Consider the following 18,096-nt stretch of genomic DNA (forward strand, 5'->3'; position numbering starts at 1 on the left):
AGTTACTTTGTTTAGTTCTTTCAAGGAACACCCACTGAAGACAAAATACATGCTAGGCAAGGTAATATATCATTTAATCAGGATATATAAATGATTAAAGCACGGTTCTGCCCTCAAGGGGCTCACAGTCTAATGAGGGGGATGGATGGGTAAATTAGCCCCACACTCCAATGGGTAAATGCTGCCCAGCCTATGGTTCTTTGAGCCAAGCGATGGGGTAAGGAAAGGAACAGCTCTGCCTGTGGGAAAGTCAGGGAAGGTTTCAAGGGAGAGAAGATGCTCAAATAGCTTCCCCAGAAGGTCCTGGGGGCGATGCAGTCCAGGCACGTGCAGAGCCGAGAAGCTGTGAATCACACGTGTCACCTGGGGAAATGCTCAGAGTGATGGTTTGCTCACCTGAGCATTACCAGACTTCCACACACATCTGTGTGATTTTCAAAGAACTCCAAGGCGCTCAAATGCCTTAAGCTGAAACACATTTTAGGATCTCAAGGGGCACCAGGTTCATTGCCACAAACATCAGTTGCTACTGACTGGCAGATGAAGAAACAACAGTTAGTAGAGCTTTCTGGTTGACGGATTTCAGATAAACCCATTTTTACTGTGCCCATATGGAACCAAGAAAGTGGATCTAAACACCTGCACAAGGCCAGGCTACCCACTCCCTAGGTAAGCAGGCCAGCACCCATCCTCTGCAAGCTTTGGCTTTCTCTGGAGCTTGGCATCATGTTGAGTAAACTAACACCTGTCAAAGAGCACATGGGCTTCTCCAGTGCAGTTTCTTGTTTTCTGCGTGTGAATACTCCATATTGCTTTAGAGCATGATGCTACTGCTGCAGAATTCAGTATCAGGTGTTGCTCCCCTCTAGCTCTCCCCAAAGACTTGCTGACTAGCTCCAGGGGGAGTGAGGATGTAACCCAGCATATGACACAGGAATAGTATTAATTCTATTTTACGGCCGTCATTCTTTGATTGCTTACCATGTGCCAGGCACTATGTTAAGGGATTTATTAATATAAACATCATTCCAGTTAGCCCTCACAAGAAAAGACTCATTCACTCTTTTAAACAAATGAGGAAACTGAGGCAAAGAAAGGATAAGTACCTTGGGTCACACGATTAGTGACAGAGCAGGGAATAGAAGACACATCTGCCTGGTTCCAGCCCATGCTCCTTACTAAGCAGTGCTGCTTCCTACACATAAAGAAAGCAGACTTGCTTTTATTTATTTAAAGAAGACTTGCTCTTTGCTGCCAAGTGAAAAGAAAATGTAGACCTAATCTTGCTTTTCACTTGAAAAAAATAAAAAACAGGCACATATTAATTAAATTAGTAACTGTCTACTTACTGAGCCTCCTTCCAAAGTACCAGACTGGGGCACTGAGGTGAAGAGGGACCTAAAATAAACCTGGCATGGGCCACCCTAGAGCGGGTGGCCTAGAGAGTCTGGAAGAACCACTAGTTCAGCAACATAAGACAAACGTATGCTCCTTCTTCCAGCGCCTGGAGAACACCCACCAGGGACACTATGAGGAGCTGCTGCAGAGAAAGGGATGTGACACAAGCCAGCCTCCCTCCACAGGCAGGTCATTTGCCTGCTTGCCCTCAGCCTCCATCCTGCCCTTCCATGCTCTGCTTTTCTTTTAGGAGCACTAGGATCCCCACAGACTCCCCTGTAGCTGGTTTCTGATTTAGTTCTAGCAGCCAGGAGGCATTGGGGGAAGTTTGGGAGGCAGGAAGAGGGGATAAAAGAACTCTTCCTTCTTCCAGCTCGGTCAGCAATCCTCCAGCAGGAGTCAGCCACGGGCTCCAGCTTCCTACAACAGCTGGTAACCCCTCCCTCCGTCCCAGCCCCAGCACTTCACATCCTCTCCTCATTCCCGGCACTGGCATGGCACAGCCCTTCCTCCAGGATTCCAGCACCCTCCAGGCTCCCATTCTCCATAGTTGTGGGCTCTGGAAATATTACTTCCTCTCTGTTGTTCCCCCCAATCCTGAAAGTAAGATTTTCTGCAGTTGCTAATCTCTGCATTATATTATTGTCCCCTTTTCGCTCTGAGTCCTTCCAGCACCCGTGTTGCCAAATCCCTGCATTAAATTCCTTCTGTTTGAAAGACCTAGAGAGGTTTCTGTTTTCCTGACTGGACTCCAAATGACAGGCTCCTTATGTCTATATCCATAATTGTTAGAAAAGGTATTTCCAGGACTTTCACTGATTCCTCCTCACCATTCTAATTTTCCTACCTTGAGTACACTTCCCTAGCTTCAGTCCTAACTAGTAATAAAGTCTATAGTTTACTGATCACTTATTATTAATATGTACTTTGCAAACATCATTACTCTTATTAAGAGTAATGATGATTTATCATGCCTAACACAGGGAGAGCTACACAATATTTTAAATATATTAATTGAAAATCCTAAGGCAGAGGTCACACAGCTGTTAAAGGGAGCAAGTCTGAATCAGAACCGAGGCACCTCTGACACTGGCCAACACTCTTCACTTTCCTGCATCCTCTCTCCTCTCTTATCTCCTTGTGCAAAGGCCCGGTCTGGGCTCTTTGATCTGTGCTTTCCTACCTCTTTTCTTGTCTCTCATTCCCTTCTCTCTTTCTATTACCTGAATAAAATGTCTACCTTTTAAAAGAGGCCCCCTACTTCCTGCCTTCAAAGGGACTAAGTTCTGACTACTTGGCTCCTGAAGATGGGAGTTCTTTTCTACTGTCTCAGACCTCGCTGGTAGTCTGGCCTTATCCCAGTAACTCAGCCATCTCCCACAGTCCTTTTTCTCATTGACTCAGCCCACTCCTCTTAGCTCTCCCCTCTCCCACTTATAGATCTTTCTCCATGTGGTCTAGCATTCTGCTGTTTGCATGGCAGGGAGATCTGGTGCCAACTCTCCTCGGATGGAGGTGCAGGCCCTGAGAGGTAAAGTATGAGAGGATATTAAAAGCTTAGTAAACATCCTAAGTGAATCTGCTTTAATGATTATTTAGGCACAAACTACAGTGACCACATCAATAGCTGACATCCAAATACAGACACAGTAGAGGATATTCCAAAATAGTCTCATCTCCCAAGGAGCTTTAAGATTTCCCTAACAATACTTGTTTTTACTCTTGACTGGTTTGGTGAACTATCTTTTAATAAGCAATGTGAAGGTAAAGTTCAGTCTCCAAAAGAGAGAACATAAAGATAATCTGCAAAACAAACTGACGATGCCAAGTTGCTGGCATTCCAGGTGCCCGTTCTAATTGTTTCAGATTTAGCAATCAAGGCCAAGATGGAAATGGAGGAAACCAACATTGATCTTTTTAGAAGAAAGAAGAACAGTTAACATTTACTAAATATGCACATTTTGTCAAGCACTGTGCTCAGAGCTTCATGCGCCTTATCTCATTTAATCCTCATAAAAATCCTCTGAGGACAATTCTAGTATTGTTACTGTCTCCATGTTACAGATGAGGCAACTGAGTCTTCAGCAGATTAAGAAACTGGCTCCCCAGGCGTGGCTGGAGGAGGCAGGTGTCACCTGACAGTTTCTCCATGGGGACTGCACCCTTAACCACCACACCACCTGTCTCTCCTTGCTGGCCAGTCCCCCGTTCCCGCCTGGCACATCTTTTTTTCAGCAGTTTGGCCCTGAATACACTTCAGGATAAGTTCCTCCGTTGTGATAAACAGGGCCCACGATCTCTGACAGCTGTTCCCCGCTCTTCATCATCATCTGAAACAATCAGTAAGCATTAGAGAGTACTTTTCCCTTTACAAAGGTGATAATTAGATAACAAGCTGAGATTAAAGTAATTACAGTTAGACAGCTGGCGAGGCAGCACAGTCATGTTGAAATATTGTTGGTACTTCAGCATCTGGTTCTAATAACAGCATAGGCTAAAGGATTTTACATTAATTACAGAACATAATTTAATATAAACATATTTAATTACAATTGATGAGCGATAAACTGTTCAAGAATGACTTAACCCCTTCCGCGTGTCAAAGTGATGGGAACTTTGGGCGGGCAGCGGCCTGTTCTGCTGTCGTTCCCGCCCTCCCCCACCGTGTCCTGCACACCTCCCCGGCGCCCTCTCCTGGAGGAAGCCACCTCAGAGAAGGAATGTTCTAGGCGAGGACGCTGCTCGTTGATAATCCCATGGGTGTTTGGCACGTGTACAGTGCTGACCACCCTTGGAAGGCCAGGAAAAAAGATGGCTACAGGCTGCCCCAGGCTGGGGTGAATCTCTGTGGCCTGAACAGCTGCTCTTCCTCTCATTGCCCAGCTCCGGTGAATGAGGCAATTTCCCCCCTCCCGGCCTGGCCTTCCCCACCTTCTCACACCTTTATGGGGTGCTGGCTTTGCTTCTGCCAGTCCAAGAGCAACCTATGAAACAATCCTGAGATCTCTTAGAAACGGTTTAAAGGTAAATCCATTTTCTTTACAAAATCATGACTAGAAAGTCCTTGGGCACCACAGTCAAAGTATTTTCACAGCTTAAGAGTCAATGTGTAATAACTGGAAACTTCTGTCTGAGACAGGACATTATTCTGCCAGGAATTCTTCCCTACGTGCTGCCAACTCTACCCCTACCCCCAATACTGGCAGAAGCTGACCTTGGGTGAAGCAGTTTGTAACAAATTAGGACCATATAGATACAGTCTCCACCGGATAAAGGATTCAACCATTATTAACTGCACATTATCTTTCCAGAAGCCTCTTTATGAATGGGAGACAGTCAAAAGCCACAAAGGCCAAACATCACTAGGTGTCAATTGTACTGAGGTAACTCAAGAGTCAACCCAAAAAGGGTACAAGGCTGACCCTTCCTAAGAAAGAGTGGGTAGCTCTGAGGGAGCTGGAAAATTCACTGCCCAGTTTCCCTATGAGAAAAATGATGGGAAATTACAAATAACCTCAGATACAGTTTTTACCTTCTGCTATAGATTTCAAAGTATAAAGTATACATTCTTTTAAAAGCACAAATGAATATTGAAAAAGGCAGTTTATTATTCATAAGTAAGCAAGTACAACCTACTTCTAGGAATTACTGGAAGTTATAAATAAAGTAAAATTAGTGTAAAGATTCAGGACCACATAGCACATGAGAGAAACAGGCACTCTCAAAATGAAAGTTGTTTTATACATATCTTTTAGAAAAAAGAAGAAATTTAAATTGCCTAACATAGCAAATCTGCAATCTGAGTGAGAACTAAAAGGTACTTTTTGCAGATTAAGCATGCCTATAGCAGAGGAACAGGAAGGGAAAGTAACCAATAAAGTATTTGATATTTAGAAAGTTACCACTGTTGCTCAAATTTAAAACTTGTGTGTGTCAAGGGACACCAGCAAAAAAGTAAAAAGATAACCCATAGAATGGGAGAAAATATTTATAAATCATTTATATAAGGGTCTAGTATCCAGAATATATAAGGAACTCTTACATCTCAAAAATAAAAAGATAAATAACCCAATTAAAAAATAGGTAAAGGATTTGAATAGACGTTTTTCCAAAGAAGATATACCAAAGTCCAATGAGTACATGAAAAGACGCATTAGTCATCAGGGAAATGTAAATCAAAACCAGAATCAGATGCCACTTCATGGACACCCAGGATGGCTATAATTAGATAGATAACAAGTGTTGATGAGGATGTGGAGAAATCAGAGCCTTCATACTTTTGCTAATGGGAATAGAAATGGCACAGCCACTCGAAAACAGTTTGACAGTTCCTCAAAAAGTTGAAGTTACCACATGACCTAGCAATGCCATTCTAGGTATATACCCAAAAGAATTGAAAACATGTCCACACAAAAACTTACGCACAAAATGTTCACAGCAGCATTATTCAGAACAGCCAAAAAGTGGAAACAACCCAAAAGTCCATGAACTGAATAAAGAAAATGTGGCATATTCATACAATGGAATATTATTCACTCACATAAAGGTTGATACATGCTACAACATGGATGAACCCTGAAAACATCATGCTAAGTGGAAGAAGCCAGACACAAAAGACTACATGTTGAATGATTCCATTTACATGAAATGTCCAGAACAGGCAAATCCATAGAGACAAATTAGATTAGTGGTTGCCAGAGGATGGAGAGAGAGGACAATTGAAAGTGACTGTTAACAGGTACAGTGTTTTTTTGCAGGGGTCGGGGAGATGATAGAAATGTTCTGGAATTAGTGGTGATAGTTGTTCAACATTGAGAATATACTAAAAACCATTGAATTGTATACTTCAAAATGGTTAAAATACTGAATTGTATGTTATAATTTTATCTAAAAAAAAAAAAAAGCTACCAATCTGGGTAACTAGAGCTTAATTCCACTAGGGAAACCTGGGAGCCCATGTAAAGTCTGCACCTCAGAATTATCTCAGGCAAGAGCAGAGGAAGCTGGGGTGTTAATACATAACCCCCATCAGTCAGTAATTGAAGTCTGCTTCTTGGGGCATTAATTCTTAGCACTTCTAGCCTCCCTGCAAAAGGGGCTCTGGTAGCCAGAGAAAGTCCTTCGGCAAAGTGCTGGCAGTTGAGAGTCAGGCCAATGTGCCCCTAAAGGGTATAAGCAAAAAAGTTCAGGCAGCGCACAGACAATCTCTGCTACCCTCTCGTAGCATTGTCTTGGGATGAAATAAGAAAGTCTACATAAAATGCATCATAGTGCTAGACACAGAGAAAGCTCTCGATAAATATGAGTTATTTTTACAGAAGACTCTATGAGGTTACACAATTTGGTCAAAACTGCACAGCTAATGCAAGGTGGAGCTAGGATTTACACAGATCTCTATATGACACAATCTTTCATATAGAGAATTATCTTGACCAAATATACAGTAAGCAATCTCGTAAACCTGCCGATCAGATGGCAATCGTGTCACCACAGCATTCAGAGGATGTAATAAACATCTTTACATCTGCACTCTCTCCTCCCCCTCACGTGCCCTCTGCGGGGGAAGCAGCTGCTTTTCTCCCGAAAAAGCCTTGAGGGCTGATGTTAATGTCTGCTCAAGTTGCACAGGGTCTGAACATTATGTGGTTTGCTGTGCAGGGGCTTATTTGAGATTCAAAGCCTACACATTTGCTGACAATTTAGTGCAAAGGCCCAAGACATACGAACACCTGAGACTGCAGGAGCAACAGGGCAACACATTCCTCACTCACATGTCAGCTCTCCTGTTCTTTGGAACAGTCTGACGCTCAGTCAGCTCAAAAAGAGAGGCACACTAGCCGAGGCAGACAGGGGGAATCTCTTTCCAGAATGCTCTACAGGAACTCACAACTGAGGCCATGCCCGAGGACCAAAGTGAGGATGCGGGGCTACAGAGCCAAGCCTACCTGATGAGGTAGTGGTTGATATCAGTGTCGAGGTAGCTGTAGTACACGGCATTGTTCACGTGGCCGTACTGGTCATTGTCCTGCCACCTCGTCTGGATGGGCAAGAAATACCCATAGGCCTCATGGTGCCGATGACAATCCTCAACTCGCTGGTTCTTTGATGATGTTACCAAGGAACGGGCTTTCCTAGGAAACCGCCTCAACACCCAAGAGGTCATCGTTACTAATTGCGGCGTTGAATAGAGTACCTTTGAGAAAAAAAGCAACAATGGGTAAGAATGTTTTTCAGAAATCATGATTTTAGTTTTACAAAGGCAACTACATTAAATTTTGGCCACTAGTTTCAAAAGGAAATTACTTCTTTTTCCTAAGAAATAAGTCTTCCCTTATAATCCAAGTCCTTTTCTCAAACCTATTTACCAAAAAGGTATCAGCACACACTGCCAGGAACAGGTGAAGGCTTTGTTTGAGTCTGACTAGTGGGGATTTAAAGTATGTTTGTGTGGAGGTCTTCTATTCCACAAAGTATTTTCAAGGAGAGTACTGTTTTTGATGAAATCTATAAAACTACTAGGAGTATAAAGACAGAGCTTAGGCAATCAGTACAAAATAAAATGTTTGCCAGAAAACATTATCAACTGGGCCTACCAACTATAAGGGTTTTTTTTTAACTATATTAATTTTTTTTTAGAACAAACATCACTCCCCATAGAAATTTTTTTAAATATGCATAAACACAAGGAAGAAAATCCAACAACTGAATGATAATCACTATTAACACTTCCATGTGCCATTATTCTAGTCTTACATATCTGTGAATACATTTTTAAATGGGATCACACTGTATGTGTTCTTTTAGAATCTCTTGCACTTAATAGTAGATCACTAATATGTTTAAATATTCTTCAACATCATTTCTAACTTTGAATTCCATTATATTCCACTGCAATGAAGCACCACAATTTATCAAATCCCCTATTGCTGCATATTTAGGATTTTGATTCCAGTTTTGGTCATGGGATGGAAATTTTCACAAATAAATCTTCCCACATATTCCTGATTATTTTCTTAGGATAAATTCCTCAAAGCAGAATTGCTGAGTCAAAAGGGAAATGAAAGGTTAAGGCTTTTGATATAAATGAATGCCCTCCAGAAAGGTGGTACCAATTTATCCCCTCCCCACCAGTGTATGAGCAAGCCAATTTCCCTGTCAATTTTAAAATGCTTCGTCAATTTGACTGTTTTCTCATTTCCATACAAATTTAATAAAATGTGCTAAGTGGAAAGATGACTGTTGCTACTAGCTATGATGGAATAACTCGTATCAAATTAACTCCTCTGTTTGAGAACAACTATGAAAGCTAGATAAAAATGTAAAAGAAGAGCTGTTGGAAGGTATCAGGGAATAATGGAGGCAGCAGGGCTCTACAGGCTGCGACCCTGGGGACAGAGTGACTCACTGAGGTGAGCTTTGCATTTGCATCTGCTCTTTCTCATCAGGGTATTTGCCAATTCACTGTATGGGGAGTAAAGGCTGAAGATATAGCAGCAACCTACAGCTTGTGATGCTCTTGCTGTGCTGGAAAAGGAGACAAAAATTGAAAGGCCAGCATCCTGGAGGACAGTGAGCTGCCTAATACAACTTCCCCTCAAGGCCTAACCTGCCCCTGCTTTGACTAGGACAGAGAAAGCAACAGAAAGCAACTGCTGTGAGGCTAAATGTCTAAGAAAATAGGAATCTCATAATGCTGAGGATACAAAAATTAGCTTTCAGGGCTGCCAAGAAGGAAGGCAAAAACCCCAAACTTTCAGTTGGGACCCGAGAAGGGCTACTCCTTTAGAGTGAGGACAAACCTTAAATGGACCAGCCCTGAGCAAGATTATCTGCCCATATCACTCGTCAGCTAGCAGAACACTAAATTATCTCCGGAGGAAAATACTGTCTCCAGAGCCTCTAGGACATTTTATAAACAAAGTTTGGTATTCAACCAAAAACTACAAGGCCTACCAGGAAATTAGTACAAATGATCAAAACCGAAAATTTTTTTTTAAAAGACAATAAAAACAGTCCCACAGATTCAGACTTAGATTTTAAAATAACTATGATTAACATGCATCACAGATACAGGGCCAATACCCATTCCCAATACATAAGGAGCTCTAAGATTGAGGGAGAGAGATCAAAATTGCAATAGAAAAGTAAGCAAAAGTGACAAGCAGACAATTCACAAAGAAAGATTTTCATATGCTCTTTAAACACATAAAAAGATTAACATTACTCATAAGAGAAATGCAAATTATTAATATAACTATGCTGAGATACCATTTTTCAATTATCAGATTGGTAAACATTCCAAAACTTGACAGCACATTCTCTTGATAAGGCCATGCATGAGGAAAGAGACACTTTCATACACTGTTGGTAGGAATGTCCCCAACATTATGGGATCTCTGACAATATCTAACAAAATCACAAGTTTACCCCCATCTCACATCTAAGAATGTACCTTAGAGATATACCTTCAACAATAAAAAAGTACCTATGGACAAGGTATATCACTAGTTGTAATGAAAAATACTGGGAAAAAACATACATAGTAGACTGGGTGAATAAATTAGGGCACAGTCATACAAAATACTTAGCAGCTGTAAATAAAAACTAAAGATGTGATATGGAAAGATTTCCAGATATCTATCTGTTGCCAACCAAAAAAATAAAAGTGCAAAAAAGCATAGAAAGTATGCCATTTTTGTGTAAGAAAGAAAAAAAAATCATATAAATATATTTATTTATATTTACAAAAAGAAACCTAGGAAGATTACACCAAAAACTAATGAGAGTGCATTACAAGGTAGATGGGATAAGGAAAGAAGCTTAACACTCCTCTGAATATATCTATTTGTGCAACTGGGGGTTTTGGAACCACGTAAATGTTTCATATGCTCACACAAAATGACGATGGTGGTGATGATGATGATGATGGTAAAATAATAATGATGGGGGGAACCTAAAGTGGAATATAAACAGAAATAAATAAACCTAAGTATATTTCAAATGAATAACATAATCACACTGAAGGGGAAAAATATTACTATTTTTGACTATACACTCTCAATCTAAAGCCACAAAGATCTGTTAACAAATATTGAACACCTGTTAGTAGGTTTTTTTTAAACAGTGGTGGGTTTAGCAATTCTCAATGTGCTTTCTGTGAATCTAAGCCTGGGCAAATGAATACATTCAGTGAGGACAGTGTGAGGCTTCTGCCCTGGAGAAGAGACCTACAAATATACAAAGGAGAAAGACTGAAATGAACCTTCTGGTGTTAGATTGGATTTGGCAGTATCGATGTGAACTCATCAATTAGAGAGAGACAGAGGCAGAGATTTCCTAGCCCTGTTTAGCCTACAACAATGGCACTGCAGTAGCAAAATGAGCACACTTAATGCCCAGATTTTAATTTCTAAATACCATTCTTCACAGAAAGGAATCAGGCCTCTTTCACACTGGTTCCAACACTAGGGCAGAGAAAGAAAAAGATGATCCTGGAACATCTTATCATGCCAGAAAGCAAAGAAATGCTCCAAGAATGATGAGGCACACCCGAAGTTCACAGGTGGGCTTCCAGTGGCTACATCTGGAACATCTGAGCATCAAACTTAAAAACGAGGTCAATTTAATTAAATAAGAATTCCTGCATCTTACTAAATTAGTAAATGGAGATGAAAAAAAAGTTATTCTTTACATAAGTATGCCAAGTAATAGAGGTAGAAAGGATAATGGATTTAGAAAATCATCATTATCATCATGATGCAAACAACAGAAGAATAACTGATTCAGTCAAGAATCATCAATGGATGCTAAAATATAGTAGGTAAAAGTTTTATGAGGAACAGAATATTTAAACTGTCTCAAAGTATCTCCCCACAAATTATTTATTAATGAATAATAGTAACTTTCTGGTAGAGCACACTAGCAGACACTTCCATACCCACGTTATCAAAGCTAATATCACTAATCATGAATCACATGAACATCACGTGCCTCCCAACATGGCGGACTGAGGAGGACACAACACTGCCTTTATGTTATTCCTGCCAAAAGTCCATTATCTGAATCTAATCATGATGAAACATCAGACAAATGAAAGTTGAGGAACACTCTATGAAGTAACTGCTCTGTACTCTTTGAAAATATCAAGATCATGAAAGACAAATATACAGGCTGAAGAACTATTCCAATTAAGGGTGACTAAACAGACATGACAACTAAATGCAACACGTGATCCTGGATTACATACTGGACGTGAGTGATAGGGAAAAAATATGTAGCTACAAGGGACATTATTGAAATAATTGATAAAATTTGAATTTAGACTATGGATCAGATAATAGTATTGTATCAAAGGAAATCAGAATGCTTTCTCCACAAAATATGAAGGATTGTTGAGCTAAAGACAATTAAGACTCAGAGGAGCTCTTTGCCTCTTCTCTCTGTTTGGCTAAAAGCAGGGCAGAGATTTAAGAAAACAAAAGGTCTTTTTACCTTCTACACTCCCCTCCTCCCCAAGCCCCCAACCTCACCTAAAGACAGGTTGTAAATTCTCCTTTATTGCAGACAGCACTTATCAGCTCAGAGACAGTGTCAGAAGAATCTGGTGGCAAACTTGACTCCTTCCCACAGGTTTCCTGCCTTTGGAAGCCTGAGACTACTTTCCTCTGTGTCCTGTCACTTCTTTGAAATGTATCGCTCTTCATTGAAAATCTTATATAAGCCAGGACTCTAAGCCACCACTTTTAAGTAACTTTTCTCTCTCATGGTATGCACTGCATGGGTTAACAAACTTTCTAGTTTTTCCTTTGTTAATCTGCCTTTTGTAACAGGAGTCTGTTCCAACAACTAACTTATGAGGATTGAGAAAAAAGTTATATTTACTCCCCTTTAGTATCAATATTAAATTTCCTAATTTTGATAGTTATACTATGGTTATATAAGAAAAATTTCTTGTTTTAGTAAATACAAACTGAAGAATTTAGGAACAGAGAGTTATAATATCTGCAACATCTTGTCAAATGGTTCAGAAACAAATAACATGCGTGTGGGGGGCGGGGGGGGGAATACATGTGCAGGGAGGGGAGGATGGTAAAAGCAAATAGAGGAGGGAGGAACTCAGGAAATTTTACCCCCAAATATGACTCCTTGTTATAAACAGTATTGTCAACAGAAAATAATTCAATCAATAAAGTTGTGCTGTAGTTTGGTTTGTCTGACCCCACCAAATCTCATGGGGAAATTTGATCCCCAATGTTGGAGGTGGGGCCTAATGGGAGGTGTTTGGGTCATGGGAGCAGATGCCTCAGGAATGGCTTTGTGCTGTCCTTCAGATAATGAGTGAGTTCTCATTCTGTTAGTATCTTCCAGAACTGGTTGTTAAAAAGAGCCTGGCCTCCCCTCCCCTCTCTTGTTTTCTCTGGCCAAGTGATCTCCGCACACGTGGGCTCCCCTTCTCCTTCAGCTGTGAGTGGAAGCAGCCTGAAACCCTTACCAGAAACGGATGCTTGTTGTACAACCTGTAGAACCATGAGCCAAATAACCTCTCTTCTTTATAAATTACCCAGCCTCAGGTATTCTTTTATAGCAACACAAACAGACTAAGACAAGGTGTAAATAATCTATGAGTTAAATAAGAAATCACAAGGGAAATAAGAAAATATTTTCAAAAGAATGACAATGAAAATATGAATATAAAAACTGTGAGATTAGTTCATTTGTGCTCAGAGAAAATATAATGGTTAAATAAAAATCTAAGAATGGAAATCAATGACCTAAGGATCCATTGCAAGACGCATGAAACAGAACAGCAAATTAAACTTAAAAAAAAAAGTAAAAAAGAGCAATGATAAAGAATAAAGACAAAAATCAGTGAGATAGAAAAATATATATAACAGAGCAAAGGTAGGTAAACTTTTTCTATAAACAGACAAAGGTAAACATTTTAGACTTTGTGGGTCATAAAATCTGTCACAACTACTCAAATTTGCCATTTTAGTACAAAAGCAGGAACAGACAATACATAAATGAATGGATTTGGCTATGTTCCAATAAAATATAATTACAATAAAATATTACAAAACAAGTGGTGGGTTAGATTTGACTCATTAGCAATATTTTTGCCAATCTCTGTAATAGAGGAATACAGTAAAGCCACACATTGATTTCTAGAACAAAATTGACAAAAACTTAGTAAGGCTGTACCTCAATATAAGAAATTTAAAAAGGGACATCACTACTGCTGTTAAAGGCCTAAAAGATGAGAGATATTCTGACTAACTTTAGCTAAATAACTTTTATAATTTGAATGAGATACACAAATTCATTTTTAGAAAAACTCACCAAAACTGATACAAGAAGAAATAGAAAATCCAAATCATCAAATTTATTATATATATGAATCAGTAATTAAAAGCCTACCCACAAAGAAAACTTCCAGCCCAAAAGAAATTCATCAGTAAATTCTTTAAAAATTTCAAGAACTAAAATCAATCTTACACAAATTATTCCAAAGAATAGATAAAATGAGAAGACTTCTGACATGTTTTATGAGGCCCACAAAACCTTGATACCAAAACTTACCAATAAAGTAAAATTATTACAATAAAGGAAAAAATACAGGCTAATCTCTCTAATGAACAAAGATGCAATAATTTGGTATAATCAAATAAAAATACTAGCAGATCAAATTTTGTGATATATAAAAAGAATACATCTTAACCAAGTTCATTTACAACAGTAATACAAGGCTGGTTTAACATTTGAAAATCAATCAATATAATTTACTCCATTAACTAAATAAGAAAAGTTATATACTCACTAAATAGATGCAGAAAAAAGCATATGATGAAATTCAATGCTCATTCATGATTTTTAAAAATCTTAACAAACTAGGAGTAGAAGGGAGCATCCTTAACTAATAACAAATATGTTTTTTAAAATCTACGGTATTGGCCGGGCGCGGTGGCTCACGCCTGTAATCCTAGCACTCTGGGAGGCCGAGGTGGGCGGATCGTTTGAGCTCAGGAGTTCGAGACCAGCCTGAGCAAGAGCGAGACCCCATCTCTACTAAAAATAGAAAGAAATTATATGGACAGCTAAAAATATATATAGAAAAAATTAGCCGGGCATGGTGGCACATGCCTGTAGTCCCAGCTACTCGGGAGGCTGAGACAGGAGGATCCCTTGAGCTCAGGAGTTTGAGGTTGCTGTGAGCTAGGCTGACGCCATGGCACTCACTCTAGCCTGGGCAACAGAGTGAGACTCTGTCTCAAAAAAAAAAAAAAAAAAAAATCTACGGTATTTACACTAATGATAAAGTAGTGAGTTTTTCCTCTGATATTGGGAGTAAGATAAGGATGTCTACTATCACCATTTCTATTTTTTATATACAGGGAATTCATCTTTTGTCCATTCACTCTAATGCAAACTCAAAAAACTTGAGGAAGACAAGATTCTTCTTTATCCACATAAAGCCTTGTTACATTAGTTGCTTTATAGATAAGCATACATGATGTCGGTACAAGTAGGCACTGGGACAAAGATGGACTTGACTTTCTCATAATGGAAGAGCAAGTAAGACTCCTTGATGACCTGACAATAACCTGCCATCCAAATGACACTTAAAATGAGAAGTTTATTAAACTTTTTACATCTTTACCATAAACTTTCCTAAGGAATCAGCCTTCATTAGCTGTATCTTTTGGTAACACATAAGCTCACGTTCATCCACTTGAACACATACAAAAATCTCAAAAGAAAAGAAAACTCTGCATGATGCTGAGTACTGGGTGGCATTTTGACTGACCACTATCAGAAAGTAGAGGGAGGTTGTTTTCAAAATTATTTTAGGCCAAGCACAGTGGCTCTCACCTGCAATCCCAGCACTTTGGGAGGCTGGAGCAGGAAGATCATTTGAGCCCAGGAGCTTGAGACCAGCCTCGGCAACATGGCAAGACCCGTCTCTAACAAAAAGTAAAGAAAAATTGGCCAGGTGTGATGGTGTGTGCCTGTAGTCCCAGCAAGTTGGGAGACTGAGACGGGAGGACACCTTAAGTCCAAGACTTTGAGGCTGCAGTGAGCTGTGTTCATGCGACTGCATTCTAGTCTAGGTGACAGAGCAAGACCCTGTCTCAAAACAATAAACAAACAAAAATTTTAAAAAATAATTAAAACTATTTTAAATGACTGTATTATCAAGTAGCAAAGTTCACTGGCATAATCCATGGAAAATCAATGTTGACATCTGCTTCATAAATATTCAGATCTTACAAATAATATCAAAGCCACTTCAAACCCTTTAGGAATGCGCCTTTATGCCACAAAGAAAGTTGCTACAATTGGGCATTTTCCTGAAGTCTAAGTGTGTGGGGGACAGGGGAGCGGAGGTGGATTCTGTCATGCAAAGAAATTCTCAGGAAGCTGTGAAGATATTAGCTATTTTACTCAATTTATTCCAAGCTGAAACATAATAGTACATTATAAATCTGTTTTGATTTTACTTAATCTAATGAAAAAATGTTCATCTTTTTGATAAGTGCTCATTAGCCATTTTTTTCTGACATAAACAGACAAGAAAGATGTTCTTGTGCTGCATTTAAACTCAACTAATTACAGTGCAATGACTCAAAGAACAAAATCAACGTACTGAAGTTTCTCACTTGAATTGCTTTTATTGTTGAATTAAAAATCTAACAAAAAAAATATTAAAAGAGCCCCAGTAGTGTGTTTTGCACTTAGGTGGAACAATGTTTAAGTAAACAAAGGCCAAATGCTAGCACATGATATAAATTTTCAAATTTTCTGATGTTAATTGTTCTCTAAAAGAGCAGTTGCTGGATTTGCCAACAAAGAGGTATATGTTTACTTAAGATGTGAAGAGGATGCTTTCTTTTTTGGAAAGGGTGGTGATGAATTTGCATAAACAATTCACCCAATCTCATTCAGTCCCTTATGAGACCAAAAGTCAACATGTATATAATACCTGGTCAGTTGGAGCCAGGCTAGAACCAGGGAGTAGTGTGAAGCTAAGAGATTCATATAAGACTCAACCCAGGCTTGCGTCCAGGATTTTCAAAAATACCACAGGGTTTGGGCTTTTGAGATCACCGAGTATTAATCTGCTGTAACATTATCCTGAATGAGTCTAAAAGAACTAACGTCACTTCCCAAAATGCTTGATTTAAGCTCCAGAACGAATTTTAACTAATCTGACTACTGGCGCATCTTAAATGTAGCTATGACCTAAACGATCATATCATTGATTTTTTTTAATTTATTTTTTATTATAAAATTTATATATTTACCTGAAACTAGAAATTATTTTTGACCTATAATATATAAATTATGCTTATTATAACCAAGCTCCCATCACAAAGAGAAGTAAAATTAATTTATTAAATACACTATGAAGTCAGTATTTAAATCAGTACATGTAGGTTTTTTTAAGATTCATTTGAATGAACAAACAAAATAACAAGAGAACAGTCTACTACTGAAATCATTAGAGGGACGGTTGTCTGAGTCACCTTCACAAGTGATTTTGCTAGCATTTCATAGTCATAGACATGGGAGACTAAGAAAAAACATGTACCCTGTGTCTTGCAGGAATTCAAATTGCCCTTATCTGTGTTAAGAAGATGGCTCTTCTTCATTCACAGTGCTATAAGCACAGTAGCCACACCCTGAAGCAACAATGCATAGCTTGGAACTTAAGAACTCAGGCTGGAAAAAGGAGAGGTTCAAATCCCAACTCTATCACTTCCTCTTCAAAGAAATGGGGACAAGATTCTTCACTTCTCTAAGCTTCATAAATGAGTAAGTAACGTTGGGGAAATGACGCCTACATTGCTGTGACAAACATTTAGTGAGATGACACATGGAGAGCATTTGGCACAGGGCCTGATATATTATCCGAATTCAAAAATTCAGCTGACATTCATGAACCACCAATAGGACATGATTCTTGTGGACCTTTTGAGGAGCGAGGAGCCAGTCTTCTATTTCATTCTATGTGTCATTTTCAACATTCCAGGGCTCTCTGGAATCCAAAGGCAGACTGTCCTGTATCACACTAACTGGTCGGTTTCAGCTATCAAACCCACAACCTTGACCTTATTATCATCATTACAATCAGCTCCCTGTATTAGACCTCACTTCCAAGTGTCAGTATGTATGAGGAATGTAATATATGGTACGTTGGGTCATTACAGGTCGCTGGAAAACCACACCTTTTCTGTAATTCTGCTGGGTTTTATTTCCACTAATACTACTTGCCACAAAGGAAATGTTTACCAACTTATTAGGTAATGAAATAGACCATGTTTATTTTCCTCTGGTTTTGGCTAAAGAAATGAAACCATGTTTCTAACCCTATGTATGCTTATCAAGGCTAACCCAAACACCTCATTCCTCCCCACTAATATAAAACGTTAATAGTCACCCATTATTGAATTTTTACTAAGTTCCAAGTACTGCATGCAACTCTTTTATAGACCACCTCATTTCATCCTCACACAACCCTAGACAGTAAGTACTGACATCCTCACATTACTCAGGGAGGTTAAGCAACTTATCTAAGGCCCTACAGCTAGTAGACTGCGATGGTTCAAAGGATGGTGTCCCCTCCAAAATTCACGTTGAAACTTAATCCTCATGGTGGTAAAATTTAGAGACAGGGCCTTTTGGGGAAGTGATTATGTC

This window comes from Eulemur rufifrons, chromosome 6 (genome assembly GCF_041146395.1).
Source record: "Eulemur rufifrons isolate Redbay chromosome 6, OSU_ERuf_1, whole genome shotgun sequence".
In the NCBI taxonomy this organism is placed as follows: domain Eukaryota; kingdom Metazoa; phylum Chordata; class Mammalia; order Primates; family Lemuridae; genus Eulemur; species Eulemur rufifrons.